The 15,235-nt window shown below is 35.2% G+C and overlaps 1 protein-coding gene across 35 annotated transcripts in view; it reads left to right on the top strand.

Moving 5' to 3' along the window:
• SOX5 (SRY-box transcription factor 5) overlaps positions 1-15,235 on the top strand; it is a 1,017,940-nt gene that overhangs the window by 724,750 nt on the left and 277,955 nt on the right. Inside the window, exon 1 of one of the 35 annotated variants that reach the window (XM_045062638.1) lies at positions 5,609-5,651. The exons of the other annotated variants lie outside the window; for them this stretch is intronic. The gene's annotated coding sequence lies outside the window, so the exon portion shown is untranslated. Of the gene's footprint in view, positions 1-5,608; positions 5,652-15,235 lie in introns of those variants that run through there. 35 annotated transcript variants of the gene reach the window in all.

The raw sequence follows: 15,235 nt of genomic DNA, 5'->3' as shown, positions 1-15,235 counted from the left end.
ATCTTTCATCATTTCTTTTCTTTGGTGTGTTTACTGTGTGCTTTTCTTGGTCAATAGAAGTTGTTTGACAGTTCTGCAAAAGGGTAAGAAACCTTTTCTTGAACTTTATCTTTTTGTTTTGTCTCCGTAGAAGTTGCTATTTGCCATTCACTTTTTATTGCAACATGTCTCTATAAAATGTTTTTTTTTGAAGATCGTTACTGCTGTTAATATGACAAGTACAGGTGATTATGAAACATGATAGACAGCTTTGTCAGCTATGTTTGAAATGGACAGTTAAGAGACTAGAATTCTAAGATAGTTTTCATTTCTCAACTTTTTAATTAGAACTAGAAAATGAGTTATTATACAAGTCACCTTTATTACCTCCTTCTAAGAAACATGCCATTTGTTCTCAGGCCTTATGTAAGCTTCACTGAAATATCGAGCCTTGATTTAATTTGTATTTAAGTTCTCTCCTCCCTGCATATTAATATAATATCAATGTTGAGCTCATTGCATGGTATAATTACTGAAGAGATCAGTAGCTGGGAAAGCACACCATAATTGAGCATGTCTGTTTATTATAACAGGACAGTGCTCCTATGCTGTATTTAGTGTGTTAATAGATAAGAATTGATTTGCTGTTTCAAGATGAATTAAATCTCTGTTGCTTAGGCCTTTCTTTTCTGAGAAGTTATGGTTTGTTGTAGAAATTTGCCCAAAAGCTTTCTATACTGTCGTGTGACATTAGGCACGTGGAAGACTGGGGAGCAGAAAGCCAATTAAATGAGCAAAACACACCCTCCTCCCTTTGGAGTTTTGTTATCTTTCTCTGTTTTTGCTTATTTTTTTCCGCCATCCCCTAGGGTTTTTGCTTCAGCCCTGGTTCCAACACTCTAATATTTCCCACCAGTGTCAAGATGCTGCGTGTAAGTGAAAAGAAACACTGAATGGGGAGGTCATGATGTCGAGAGCAGTGCAGTGTAAATAGGACAGGCCAGTTCTCAGCCTTTATAGGGTGTAGTGCTCCCAGTGCTGGGGAGAGAAACATCCATGAGCAAAGTAGAAGGGGGAGGAATTCGACATGTTTGCTCATGTTTTTCCTCCTTGATACTTAAGTTTAGCTATTCTTGTTCTGCAAAGGGGAGGACAGCTACCTTGTTGTTTTACTTGGCCTTTTCTCCATTCAGTTCATGGGACTCATTAGGAAGGAACCACCAGAACTGAAAATAAAATGAAGTTGAACATTTTTTAGCACATCTTTTCCACTTAAGGAATATTGTAATTAGGGATTAATAAAAGCATATGAATTAAGTGAAAAAAACATTGTAAGCCCTGGAGTCCTTATTTTTTATTGCCAGGATTTTTCCCCCTTTGTTTTCTAAATTTCAAATATTTAAATTAAAAATATTTGCCGGTTTCGAAGTATATTGCATTAAGTAGAGATGGATGTATACAATATTGCCTTTAGAAGTAGCTTATCTAAATTCCAACCCATATGCAACCATCTAAAATATCGTCTAATAATTGTTTTTAAAGGTTTGGAGCTAAAGAGTATTAAATCTCTGTCTCTAACAGGGTTTTAGATTTCTTTTTAGTTTTTTTTTAATATATGTTTATGTTCACATACATAAGACACAATCTCGTCAACTGTTAGGTGTCCAAAATTTCCCTAGAATGAACTGAACACACACACACACACACACACACTAGATATAAGAAATTACTGTTAGATTTTGGGAGCATTTATCTCACTGTTAATCTCTAAACTAAAAATTTTGACCTAGAACAATTTTTGACAAAAAGAAAATACACAGAGGAGGAGGATCTCAGTATGGAACAGAACTCTGCATTCTGTTCTGTATTTTTTGCTCATTACCTTTGGACGCCTATTGGCATCTGTATGAAGTCTCTCTTGATGCCCAACATGGAGTCAATACCTCCTTTCTGTGTGACACCTTTGTGTTTGTTCACCTCTTCACTCATTCTTCTCATTCTGACAGAAAACATTTATGGAGGTCCTAGTATATGCAGGTTATTTTATAAGTCTTCATGAGAAGACAGAAATCAATGATACAGTTTCTCTCCCTGTGTTGCTCACAGTCTTTTGGGGAAGGTAAACCATGCGTTTTCATGGTGAAAGGAGCTGTGAGTGAGGCGGTACAGGAGGCTCTGTCATTAGAGAGGAGAGTCCTTCAGTGCATGTATTTATCCTCTAAAATGAGTTAATATTTATATATACCATGTATCTAATGTATACAACATACATATCTGTTGTTGTTTATGTCGTCTATGGACGTCATGTGGCTACCAGGACTGCTCTAGCCAATTCTTTTTATTTAACATTTTTTTAATGTTTATTTATTTTTGAGAAAGAGAGACAGAGCATGAGGAGGTGGGCAGAGAGAAAGGGAGACACAGAATCTGAAGCAGCTCCAAACCATGAGATCATGACCTGAGCCAAAGTCAGATAGTTAACTGACTGAACCACCCAGGCACCCCAAGCCAATTCTCTTTAAGTGCTTGTGCAAAAAAGCTCTCACAATATTCACTGAATCTACCCTTTTATAACATACCTTCATATAGTATAGTTTAACTCATCATCCCATCTTGTCTGGGTATTTTCAAGTTATTGATTTCTGCCCAGTCACATCTTTCTGAGACAAATTTATAGCTCTGAAGAAAATATTCTAATTGCTTTCTCAAGTTCTCCAGTTAAGAAGACTGGGCATATAATGTATTACTTCCCCTTTATCCATCTTTAGCCTTTTCCTCACTAAAATAGTAGAGGATATTATTTTTGACTATTGGTTTAGTATCAGCAGAATGACATTTGGAAAGGTGAGCCAGAAACATGATGATGATGATGATGATGGTGATGGTGATGATCATAATTGGCACCTAAGGTAAATCTTACTCAAAGAACTAAAACACACTAAGTTATGGAATCATGTTTTGATCCATTATGAAAAATTTAAATGCTTAGTCCAAACTCATTAAAACTCCTTAAAAGGTTGTTTTTTTCCTGTAATTATTACTCCAATTTTTTTCTAAAGTTTTTCAATTATTTATTTTAAGAGAGAGAGAGCAGAGGGAGGGGAAGAGAGAGAATTCCAAGCAGTATCCTTGCTGTGAGCACAGAGCCCAATACGGGACTTGATCTTGTGAACTGTGCGATCATGATTCTGAGCCAAAACCAAAAGTTGGAAGCTTTAACCATTCAGCCACCTAGGCGCCACCATTATAACTCCAATTGTAAACCAAACTGATTAAGTTCTAACACATACAGGTGTATAAGAGGCACATATAGAACAAAGTATTAATACATTTCTTCTGACATGCTCACATGTCCTGCTGGCAGTTAATAAAATGCAATCCATACATTTTCTTAAGTTCCTTGCACAAGGAGAAGAGACAATGGTGGAGCAGCCTCAGGGGGATGGAAGTGGACCTATTTAATTTCTTCTCAAGAGTGGAAAAAGAGCCTCAGCTGGCATGTGTTGTAGTACTTGTGCCATCCTGTATATTTTATTGGGTCTCCCCGAGCCCTTTATTAACGTAGGTGGGTAGTCAGCCTGCAGCTGCAGTGAGCTCACTTCCTGTCTAACTCCCCAGCCTCGTTTCTCATTTCCTACCATTCCCTGCATCACTCTTTATGACTTTTGCTCTAGTAATGCCGAGTTGCCTGTGGCTTTTCACAGCCACCATGCTTTTCTTTGCTTATGATGTTTGGTTGCAGTGCCTTTCACCTTACTTTGCACCTGGGTGATGGCTGTTCATCCTTAATATTTTCTGCTAACTCTTAATGGCTCCCATCATCCCTCCCTTAAGAAATTTTGTCTTTGTGTCTCTCCTCTATTAGATTTTGACTTCCTAGAGCAGTGGTCAGCAAACTGTGGCCTGTAGGCCTAATCTAGGCTGTTGCCTGCTTTTGTATGACCTGCGAACTAAGAATAGTTTGTTTTTTCCATTTTTGAATTATTGAAAAAAATCAAAGAGGAATAATATTTTTTTTTTACTTTAAAATATTTTATTGGAATCCATTTGATAAAAGCAAGTACTTGTTTACGAAAAAGAAGTCAAAGTGGCCTAAATGATACTTAAATGTCTCAAAATTTCCTAGCAGTTTCTTTTCCTCTAGTAAGTTGACAGCTACCCACACAGGTTAATGAGGGAAAGACAGATGTAAGTAAGTTCCTAGGATCTACCCACTACCAGATTGGAGACATCCTTTGTGTCTACAAAACCCATTGTAGCCAGGGAGAAAGGACATGGCTCTTCCCTACTCAATACAGCCTGTAGATGGAAGTGGCAGGACCCATTTCCTAGGCGTCCCAGACATCTCTACAGCACTTCTTCAGGAAGACATATTCCAAACTTCAGCCCTTCAGTCAGATCAGTGCCTAATCTGTGAAAGGCCACTGCCCCAGCAAGGCTTCATGAATAATCATGCTAGAAAGATGAAAACAGCACAACCAGTGGAAAGGACAAGCAAAGTTAAGGCCCTCTTATCAGCCCCTTCTCAGAGACTCAAGTATCCAGTTCTCCAAATGAGAGTATTTTATTATGCATGAACATTATATGAAATTCAAATTTGTGTCTGTAAATGAAGGTTCATTAGAACACAGACAGGCACATTCATTTATATATTGAGGTAGTGTACCATAATATAATGTACTTTAGGGTTACACTGGTAGAACTGAGTAATGTTGCCCACAAAAGCCTAAAATATTTGCTCTCTGGCCCTTTATGGATAAAGTCTGCTAATCTCTGTCCTGGAGGGCAGGGACAGAGTCCCTGTCATCCCATTATCCAAAGCTTCTAGTGTAGTGATTCCTAGTTCAATGAGTTAATTAAATGGTTGAATAAGCTATCTCTGACCTGACCCTCTAACCCACCCTAGGGTTTCTAGCTCTCTTCCTGAAGGAAGTTTAATAGAGGAAATAATGAATTATGAAGACCTGGGTGCTAGTTTTGCTCTCATCATTGTCTGTATAACCTTGCACAACTGCTTTATCTTTCTTTATTTAAAAATAGAATTATTACATTCGATGGATTTCATAGTTCTTTCCAGGTATATAATTCTAGAGATATTCTATCAATGTCTTTGTTAACTCAGTATGCAAAAAGAACAAAAACAGGTTTGGAGAGCTCCTTATTAAGAAATGTGGTCAAAAAGAACAGTGAACTTTTACAGATCAATTATACACCAGGTTTATTACTGGGTTGATTAAGTGTTCCACTGTAAATCAAATAAAAATCAAGTTTATTGTTGGTCTGCACTATGAATCTCTAGTATTAATGTATTGGGGTAGAAGATAAGATCTTTTGTTGTAAGATCTGTGGCTTATAATGTATCTATATTGTTTTTTCAGTAAGTTTGATGAAAGGCAATACTTTTATTGAAAGGCAGACACTTTTAATGTTAGATTTTGCTAGAATCCTGAATTATTCTGTTTATTCTCTCTTTCTTTTTTAATCATATTTTTTTCTCTTATATGTACCTGCCTCCCCAGAGGTATTACAAGCTAGATCAAGGGTAATGTTGATACTCATCCTACCTACCTACCTTATTTTCTAGATTATGAAAATTCCAGAGTCCTGACATCTCTAAAGTGACTTCCTGATTCTAACAGAGGTGCCAGTTGTAGTCCTGGACAGTCATGAAGGTATCTTACATGAAAATATCACAACATAATTTACAGACTCTTTGGATGAAGACCTTTGTGCAATTTATACCCTTCTCTGACGTATTTAAAAGGACAATGAAAAGGCAAAGTTAGACTTTTGATTTAAAAGATTCTAACTTAGATGAGAATATTCCTGAGTTAAATTGATCATCACAAAAACCTATAAAAATAGTACAGATAAAAGAACTAAAATAGATAATTTTAAAATATTAGTCAAATGGATAATTACAAATTTTCTACTGTTTGCTATATACAGCATTAAAATGCAGCATTGAAGTGTCAAAGAATATGTTCTACACTGTTTGCTAAAAACCCTAACTGGTTACGTGGAATGCCCAAAATAGAAATGGCCTCTAAATTAATCTTTTCCAGTTTTTACACATGTAGGACTTATATGTTAGAAGTTGATGAATGGTAGGAAAATGTGTCCAATAATTTAAAAGCTGCTAAAGGAAGTGAAAAAAATGTGAACATCCAAGAAGAATTTCATAAAAATATATTTTCTAGAAGCTGTGTGTCTACTTTTCTGAAATAACCTCGAGAAATAATAAATAGATAATTTTACATAGCCTCCTCATTTCTAATATTAGGGTCCTGCTGCATTGTTATACAATCTTTTTTGTTGCCTTCTGTAGAAATCTCCTTTTTTTCAATTTTATTTTTGATGTTTCTTTATTTTTGAGGGAAAGAGACAGAGCATGGGCAGGGGAGGGGCAGAAAGAGAGGGAAACACAGAATTCGAATCAGGCTCCAGGTTCTGAGTTGTCAACACAGAGCTGGACTTGGGGCTTGAACTCACCAACCGTGAGATCATGACCTGAGTCAGAGTGGGGCACTTAACCCGCTGAGCCACCCAGGTGCCCCTGTACAAATCTCTTATATTGAGGGCCTGCAAGCAAGCAGTGTGGGACATCTCATTGTGAAAGAGAATACATTTACTATAACCTACTTGCTTCAGGGTTTGCTGTGTGGTCTATCTTGAATTAGGTTAGCTACCATCAAGTATGTGAAGGACAAGTCTAGAGAACCGGTTCCAGGGAGTTCGGAACTACTGTATGTTAAACATTTCTTCAATTCCACAGGGAATATATGTTAGGGCAAATCAGTATTATTGCCACTACTTCTAGTTTCTTCATTCTGTTTTCACTCACTAAATATTTGCCAAGCCTATTTCTCTGTTTTGGAATTCTGAGTGCCGTTAAAAACATACCTGAAACACATCTGTAAATGAATATTCTTTTAATTTATAAAAATAAAAAGCATTTTAATATTTTTATTCCCATTTAGATTATTTCACCTGAAAATCTATTGTTATTTAAATGCCACAATTCACCTTGTGATCTTAAGGGGGAAAATATTGCCTTTATTTTGCTGCATTTGCTATAATTCTAGGCTAATTAAATGGCAAAATATCAATAGCATTATTTTATTTTTTAATATATTAACTAACTTCAATATACATAGTTTAGAATGTATATCTCAAATTACATTCATAACATATAAGGAGATTATTTTATTAATTGTCAAAAATATAGACACATACTTTCCAGAGCCAGAAATTATATAAACTTCCTTATGAAAATTCAAGGATGCATGTTCTTTCTTCTGGAGCAAAAATGGTACATGGATGAAGAATGACAGTTTAAAAGTATGTAGTTGTGTCTAAAACAAAATAAACATTTACTTGCTGAAGGTTGGTTTCTACCTGTGATGACTACAGAACAGCATGTACTTTGATTAAAATGCATTTGAAACACCTTCTTTCTATATATTTACCTTTCGCTTTTCCTGAACACATTTAAGGCTCAGAAACACGGTGATCACGTCCTGTGATGTGTATGTAGGTGAATGAGCGAGTACATCTGCACCCTTCCTTTCCTTATCTTCTCTGGGTGTCCCTGAGCTCTCCCCAAGCTGAGACAGATGGCTGCTGGTTTAGTTATGTGCGTGGGAGAGAGGGACTTCCACATGTGATTTTTACCATTTGGTAGTAATTAGTTTGTTGTATAAATTAACATTAACTGAACCATTCTTCAGGCATTGTTTGTAATTATCTTCTTTGAGTCTCTGAGTTGTATAAAGAGATAAAAAGCAGGGAAGGCATTGCTCCTTCTTTTATAAAAGTGGAAAAATCTATCATTAGACAGAATAGATCAACAATTACTATTGTATTCCCAATAGATGAAAGACTTTGAAATAATTATAAAACAGAAAAACCAAGATTTTTCTGGAACTTAATGGTTTAGAAATACAATTAGATTTTGTGAAAATGTGTGATTTTTTTAAAGGCAGAACTGAATGTAGAAGAAAAATGAAATACAGTTTGAGGGTTGTTTTTCACATCATTTAGCAAATTTCTTTTGGTTCTCACAATAACTACCTCTTGAAGGTCACTGTCTGTCTTGTCTTTTTTCTTCCTTATATGTTGCATACTTTATTTAGATGCTTTCAAATGGAAGTATTTTAGTGTACATTTTATGAGAAGCATGTATTTGTCTGAGATGTAGCATGCTGATATTCATCTTTTTTAAACAAAATTGTTCATGAGTAAGTGGGATTTTGATAATTCAAGCTTTAAACTCTACCGAGTTACTATTCTCTCTCCTCTATCCCCAGTGAAGATGTTGAATATGAAGGAAACAATAAATAACCTATGTTTCTTTCAGTTTGGTTTTGGCCTTGCTTATATTATTTAATATTATTTCTGAATCTTCTTCTGGTGTCTTTCTCTAAAGAGATCTAATAGCTGATACCATATAACAGATTGTCCTTTAAAGCATAAATGTTTCTTTCTGAAAAAAAAATTCCCATCTGTGTTTTTCCTTTGAAAATTGCTCTAAGAAACTACCAAGAAGAACAAATTATTGCTAGACATATTTTGACCCAAAGTATTTAAAGTGTGTCATCACACTTTTACTGTCCATAACACAGTCATAACTTTGATGTTGACAAGAAAATATGATGGTCATTATTCTACCAAGAGTTTCTTTATTGCAGCCTATTAGGTAATAAAACCCCAGTCACACCAGAATTAATATTTGTGTGAACCTGTTATTAGATTATTAATAAAAAGAGAAATATATATATCATAAGTAGCTTTTTTCTATCATACAGTTTCTGATTAGATATTAGTTGTAGAAGCTATAAATACCAGAAGTAATTCATTTCCTGGCTTGAAAAAAAATATTGTTGCAATTTGGTTCAAGGAATACAATTATTTAATGAGTCTCCAAGATTTAAAAATATTTCAGTACCATTGCAAATTACTTGGAAAAATAAGAACATTTTGTCCTTATTTAGAACAGTTACACTTAGTGCATCTTTTTGTGTGTGAATGAATAAAATTAAGATGAATAAAAAGTTTTTTTAATTAATTTTAAATCTGTTTTGTTTTGAATTGTTAGATAAGCCATTCATGTATTTATGTTAATGTGAGGTTAAAAGAGCTTTGCCACTTTTTTTTTTTTTTAAGTAAGACTGTTTTAAGAAGAGTTTCTGGATTACTGCAATTGAGGTATTTTTTAAGTACTTCTAATGCAGAACTTATTTTTATGAAATAGGGAAATGAGAAATACTTTGTGCCTAGGAGTTTGGCCTACCCCAAAAAGTATATCTTCCTATGTTTTCCATAATCCACTGAGATTCTAAATCATGCTTCTGCTTTGCATGTGTATCACTTTTAACCATTTTTATAACCCCAAAGTTTTGGAATTTTCAAAAATTTTGCCTCCTCAAAATTACTTATGCACATGTATTTTTTTTTCTCAAATGAGAAAAAGGAAATCATTATTGGCTAGTCTCTTTATTTGGGTTGTAAATTAAAGAAACATAAAAGCCTTATGCTCTGTGCTTTTCATTCAGTGTCTAGAGCTGGCTAAGCAGGAAGCCAACTTCATCCTGAAGATGTTTCCTCTCCCTGCCTCCCAGGACAGAGTCATACTTTCTTTTAAATGGGGGCCAGTATAGATTTGGGTAAAATTTTGAAGAGCAAACTTTATGTCTACTCAACATCCATTCCATATACTATGTGTTATCTGCAAATGATATAATTTTGACAAAACACTTTAATAGAATGGTTTTTGATTTGTGCATATTAAGATTCTTAACATTAGGCCAAAATATTATTTCGTGTGAGGGAAAGTAGTCTTTATGTTCCTCAGGTAAATTTAAGTCCTATTTCTTGGAAGTGATGCAAAATAAACACTTCTGATTTCAAACTGTTTGATTTTGCTTTGTGTATGTACTTGTGTTCATAAGAGCACATGAATCAAGGCTTACATGCACCTTTTGAAAAAAATCACAATATCCTATCATTCTCATTCATATAAACCTAAACCATTGTTTCATTGTTCCTCAATTAAAAAAAAATTTATTTCAATATTTCTTCTTTTGGAAAAATGGTTTTTAGAGGAAAACCATCAACTGTTGACAAATATCCTACACAGAAACCCACTGAATATATTTTGTGACCGCCATTTGAAATGCAGACTCTTGCATGACATGATATATTTTGGAACCAGAGATAAGAAAGGAGGGGGGAAAAAAGAGCAGCTCTTCTGTGGCTGTGGCTGTGGCTGTGAAGCTCAAAGAGAATACATTAATTAACCCAAGAGAATTTCTAGGAAGCTGTACTGAGAAGCTGTAGCTTTGAAATCTAGTGATCTTTATCCACTGTTGGGTTTGGGTCAAAGACCTTGGATAGAGAAGGAAAAAAGGGAAGGGGGTACATTATAGGAACCAGATGTTAAAAACTGATAAAGGCTGACCAGCCCCCTGCTGCTGAAATCTAACCCCACCTCCATCAAAAAGGTGACATTCTCCTCTGAAGCCCCTATGTCCTTCGAGGAGAGAGAGAGACACAGTTCTGGCTCTGCATTTTTCCTTTGGCCTACCTTGTCGAATGGCCCTAGAAGACTAAACAGGTGTTATCTACTTTTGATTTCAGTGCATTTAAATTAATCCTGTCAGCTCAGCTGTTAAAACAACTGTCATCTCCAGCTGTTAGTAATTTTCGACTGGGCACTTTCACAGGTTGCCAAGATCTGAGCCTGCATTGTGTGTCTTTCTGAATGCGGTAGAGTAACAATTTGTGTTTTGGTTTTTTGGTTTTTTTTAAAGGGGCTTGTATTGTGATGCTGCACACGTTGATATGATCGTAATAATAATAATTTCAGAAGACTCTCTGGTACTGTGGTTTTCAATATGTAAATAAACCATGTACGGTATGCCACTTCTATCAATATTCTGTGGACACGTTACATAACTTTTTGGCATATTCAATTAAATAGCCAATAAGTCAACTTGGAAGTCCTAAAAGTGGGAGAAATAGTAAAAAGTTAGAAGAAGATAGTATTGCATGTGCTTATAAAGCTTTCTGTGTTTCCAGAAACAATAGTTGCTTCTAGCTTTATTTTTTTCTTAAACTGAAGTATTTAGTAAAATGTTTTGTTTCTTTTTAACAGTTTGAGTAACTCTGCACTTTCAAGCATAATGTCAGGTTTCTGGCTTGATCTTCTCCTATTGGACATTTTAAATCATAAGAGGAATTTCTTGTGTAATTTCAATATTTGGGATCTATCTCAGTAGTTCTCAACGCTAATATTGTGGAGGGCAGGAAAGGCTATTATGAAATTCAGTCTATTATCAACAATTGGAACTCACTGAAAATGTGTAGTGATCTCAACTCTATCAAAGAAAGACTTTCATTTGCCATTCATGTAACCATCTGGAACCCATGAATATTCCTCCTATCCTAACCTTACACATTGTAAAATCAAAAAATTATAGGTTTTATTTTTCTTTTATAAAGTCTTAATTAGGGTGTTAGTTTTTTCCTGTTAAAAAGTATGTTTCAAAAGAAAAAAAGATATAAATTACTTAAATTGACTTTAAAGTGTTTATGTTTAGAAATAATACAATCAGATCAATAATGAAAATAATTTTCACAAAAATGTACTAGCCTCAAAATTTCTGGCCAACAATATTGTACTTGAATTCATGTTATACTGATGTGGAATAAATTACACTAACTTAGTTTAACTGAGTTCTATGTTTATTAATATCTGAGGCATTTATGATTCCATATTCATATAAATTTATTTAAAAAGTAGCTAATTTTGAAGAGGATATTACAGACACAAAGTAAATAGTTAAAAATGTAATAAAAAGTGTACAATGGAAAGTATTTCTCTTTTCTACTCCTATCCTTCACTCACTCAATTCCTCTTTTATAAGGATTCATGTAATGTGTTTTCTCCTGTGCATCTCTGGATTTATTATGTGCATACACATATAGCAATATGAGTGTGTATGTGACAGGGTGTGTATCTAAAGGATATTATACATACATACCTACACACACACCCAAAATTTGGATGTCATTACCCCTGGATTTATATATTAGTTAAATAACATTCATTCCCTAAGGAAGCATGTGTGTACATGAAGATAAAGGAAAAGATTACAACGTATATGATATACATGTGTACCAATTACGTAATTTATTAGAAGCGAATATTGTAATTCACATTGAATAAAGAATATTTGATGGGACTCTGTCAATACTTATCAAAATTAAAATATATCTGCACTTTGGCTTAGTAATTACAGTATTAGAAGCTGAACATTCTCACATATATATTATCAGAATTAGTAAAGTGTATCATTTGTGGCATTATTGTTGTGGAAAAACTAAAAATTTTATACGGGATGATGTAAGTGTATTATTGTGCATTCATCGGTGGATTTCTATGAAAGTGTTAAACATTAGAGAAATTTATCCATAGAAATATGGAAACATGTCTGTGATTTATATTTTAAGTTTAAAAAGTTGCATAATAGTAAATATAATATCCTATTTTTAGAAGCATTAATGTATATTTGTATATTCATTTAAGTATTTAATATTTATCTGAATGTATATATAGTAAGTTATGAATACATGTTTTATTTTGGCTATTTTATTGATATTTATAATAACATTAATATAAAATTTTATTAATATTTAATTTAATTACTAGGGATTTGATCTTAATAAAAATGAACATCTTTAGTAATGCCAATAAGAACTACCAGCAGTTTTGTTTTAGTTTAGTTTTGTTTTGTTTTCTTAGAAAGAGAGCATGAGTTTGGGGAGAGGGGCAGAGGGAGACAGAGAGAGAGAGAGAGAAAGAGAAAGAGAGAGAGAGAAAATCCCAAACGGCTCCATGCTCAGCACAGAGCCCAGAATGGTCAATCCCACAACCCTGGGATCATGACCTGAGATGAAATCAAGAGTCAGACACTCAACCGACTGAGCCACTCAGGTGCCCATTTTTAGTTTCTCTAAACACTAATTTACATGGGAAGAAAGTCATTAAAAACTAATATAATGTAGAAAATATATGTGTGAAGTTGGGGGTGATGAGGTAGAGTTGGGGACAATAGGAAAGCTATAAAAAATGTTGATTGAAGGCTTTATTTCCAAAGCTGTATCTGCAGAAAGAGGAAAGAGTTCATATGACTATGCTTGTTCAAACATACAATGGGAATCTTAATGGGAAATAGATATGCCTTGCTTAAAAATATATTCTGTACATATTCTGGTAAAGATTAATGTATTTGAATTTATAAGATAGTCTTTGTATTAGTTTCCTCACACTGCCATAGCAAAGTAACTCAATCTGGGTGGCTTAAAACAAGGGAAATTTATTTTTTCGCAATTCTGGAGTTTATAAGTTTGAAGTCAAGGTGTCAGCAAAGTCATGTTCCCTCTGAGAACCTTAGTAGAATCGTTTTAGAATCTTTGCCACTTTTTAGCTACTGGTGTTGGCCATCCAGCCTTGCCATTCCTTGGTTTGCAAATGCATCACTCTGATCTCTGGCTGTGTTGTCACATGGTGTTCTCTTTGTGTTTTTACATGGCCATCTTCTTGTAAGGACCCCAGTCTTAGGACCCACCCTAATAATCTCATCCTAACTTAATTAAATCTGCAAAGATTCCATTTCAAATTAAAGGTTAGATTCACAGGAACTAAGTTAGAACTTCAACATACATTCTTTGGGTGAATCAATTCAACCCATAACCCTGTTAAAAATGTAAACACAAACGAGTAGGTAAGCGAATTGACCATTCATAAATTGCAATGAATCACATCGGAATTTAAATTGATATATAAAAATAAATATTGAGGGACGCCTGGGTGGCTCAGTCGGTTGGATGTCTGACTTCAGCTCGGGTCATGATCTTGCGGTTTGTGGGTTCGAGCCCCGCATTGGGCTCTGTGCTGACAGCTCAGAGCCTGGAGCCTGCTTTAGATTCTGTGTCCCCCTCTCTCTCCACCCCACCCCTGCTTGTGCTCTGTCTCTCTCTGTTGTTCAGAAATGAATAGACATAAAAAAATTTTAAAAATGAAAATAAAAATAAATATTGAGTCATGAAAGAGAAATAAAAATTTTAGGGGCACCTGGGTAGCTCAGTTGGTTGAGCGTCCAACTTCAACTCAGGTCATGATCTCACTGTTCGTGAGTTCAAGCCCCACATCAGGCTCGCTACTGTCAGCCTGTCAGCGCTGAGCCCGCTTCCAAACCTCTGTCCCCCGCTCTGCCCCTCACTCGCTTGTGCTCTCCCAAAAATAAAAAATATATATATTTAAAAAGGGAAAGAAGGAAAAATTTTAGAGTTCATAGAGGTCTTGATACAGGGCACTCCACCTAAATGAACTCTTGAGTGGGAAGTCTGGACTTCTCAATGTTGACCCAAAGGGCCTGGGCAGATAGCTGGAAGTGGAGAAAAGGTAGGAAATGCTGAAAGGAGGATGAGAATGTCACAAAGTAAAAATAAACAATCAGAAAATGTTTATGTGCCCCTGAAAGCCACCTTGTTGCCCAGAGATTTAGCTCCCAGCCTATCATAGGCATGAAGAAATTTGTAACACCTCGTGACTGGAAGAGCTATATTTAGCATTTATAGATGTTTTTTTGTAACTTGTATTTCCCTTGTGACCCGATTTTGCCAAACACCCTTATTGTTTAAAAAACAAAGCCAGAAATATGACTGCAGTTTGCTCAATGAAACCGTGTTGTTTTCTTTCCATGCCAGGATTGTGACTACAGAAAAAAAGGGTTGTTGTTGTTTTTGTTGTTTTAAAGGAGCAAGGATAATTTTTGCATTGTAATAGCATCTCAGTTTTTGGTTTCCATTTTACATTGATTCTGATGCTGTCAGCCAAAGATCAAAAGAAATGTTTGAGTGAAGCTGACTCAGGCTGACCTCTCTGTATTTATGTCCGAGTTAAACATGTCTCCACCACCTATTAGGAGGCGAGTGTTGCAGTGAGACCCGGTCCTCTGACTTGAGTGCTCAAGACTGGGGAGGAGAAGGCAGTGCTACATGCTGCTTGACCTTTCCTCTGTGAGACAGGGGTGTCTTCTGTATTCCTGCCCCACACTTTCTTTCAAGCGTTCTTAGGAGTAGTGTTGAGAAATGTTAGGTCTATGTGTAAACGACTGGGTTTTTCATTGAACTACGGAAGGTTAATGGACGAGGGGGGAGAAAACTGAGATGGGAAATGGGGGAAACTTTT

This window comes from Felis catus, chromosome B4 (genome assembly GCF_018350175.1).
Source record: "Felis catus isolate Fca126 chromosome B4, F.catus_Fca126_mat1.0, whole genome shotgun sequence".
Classification (NCBI taxonomy): Eukaryota; Metazoa; Chordata; class Mammalia; order Carnivora; family Felidae; genus Felis; species Felis catus.
Note: the sequence above shows the minus strand (reverse complement) of the source record. Positions and strands in the feature narration are given on the sequence as shown.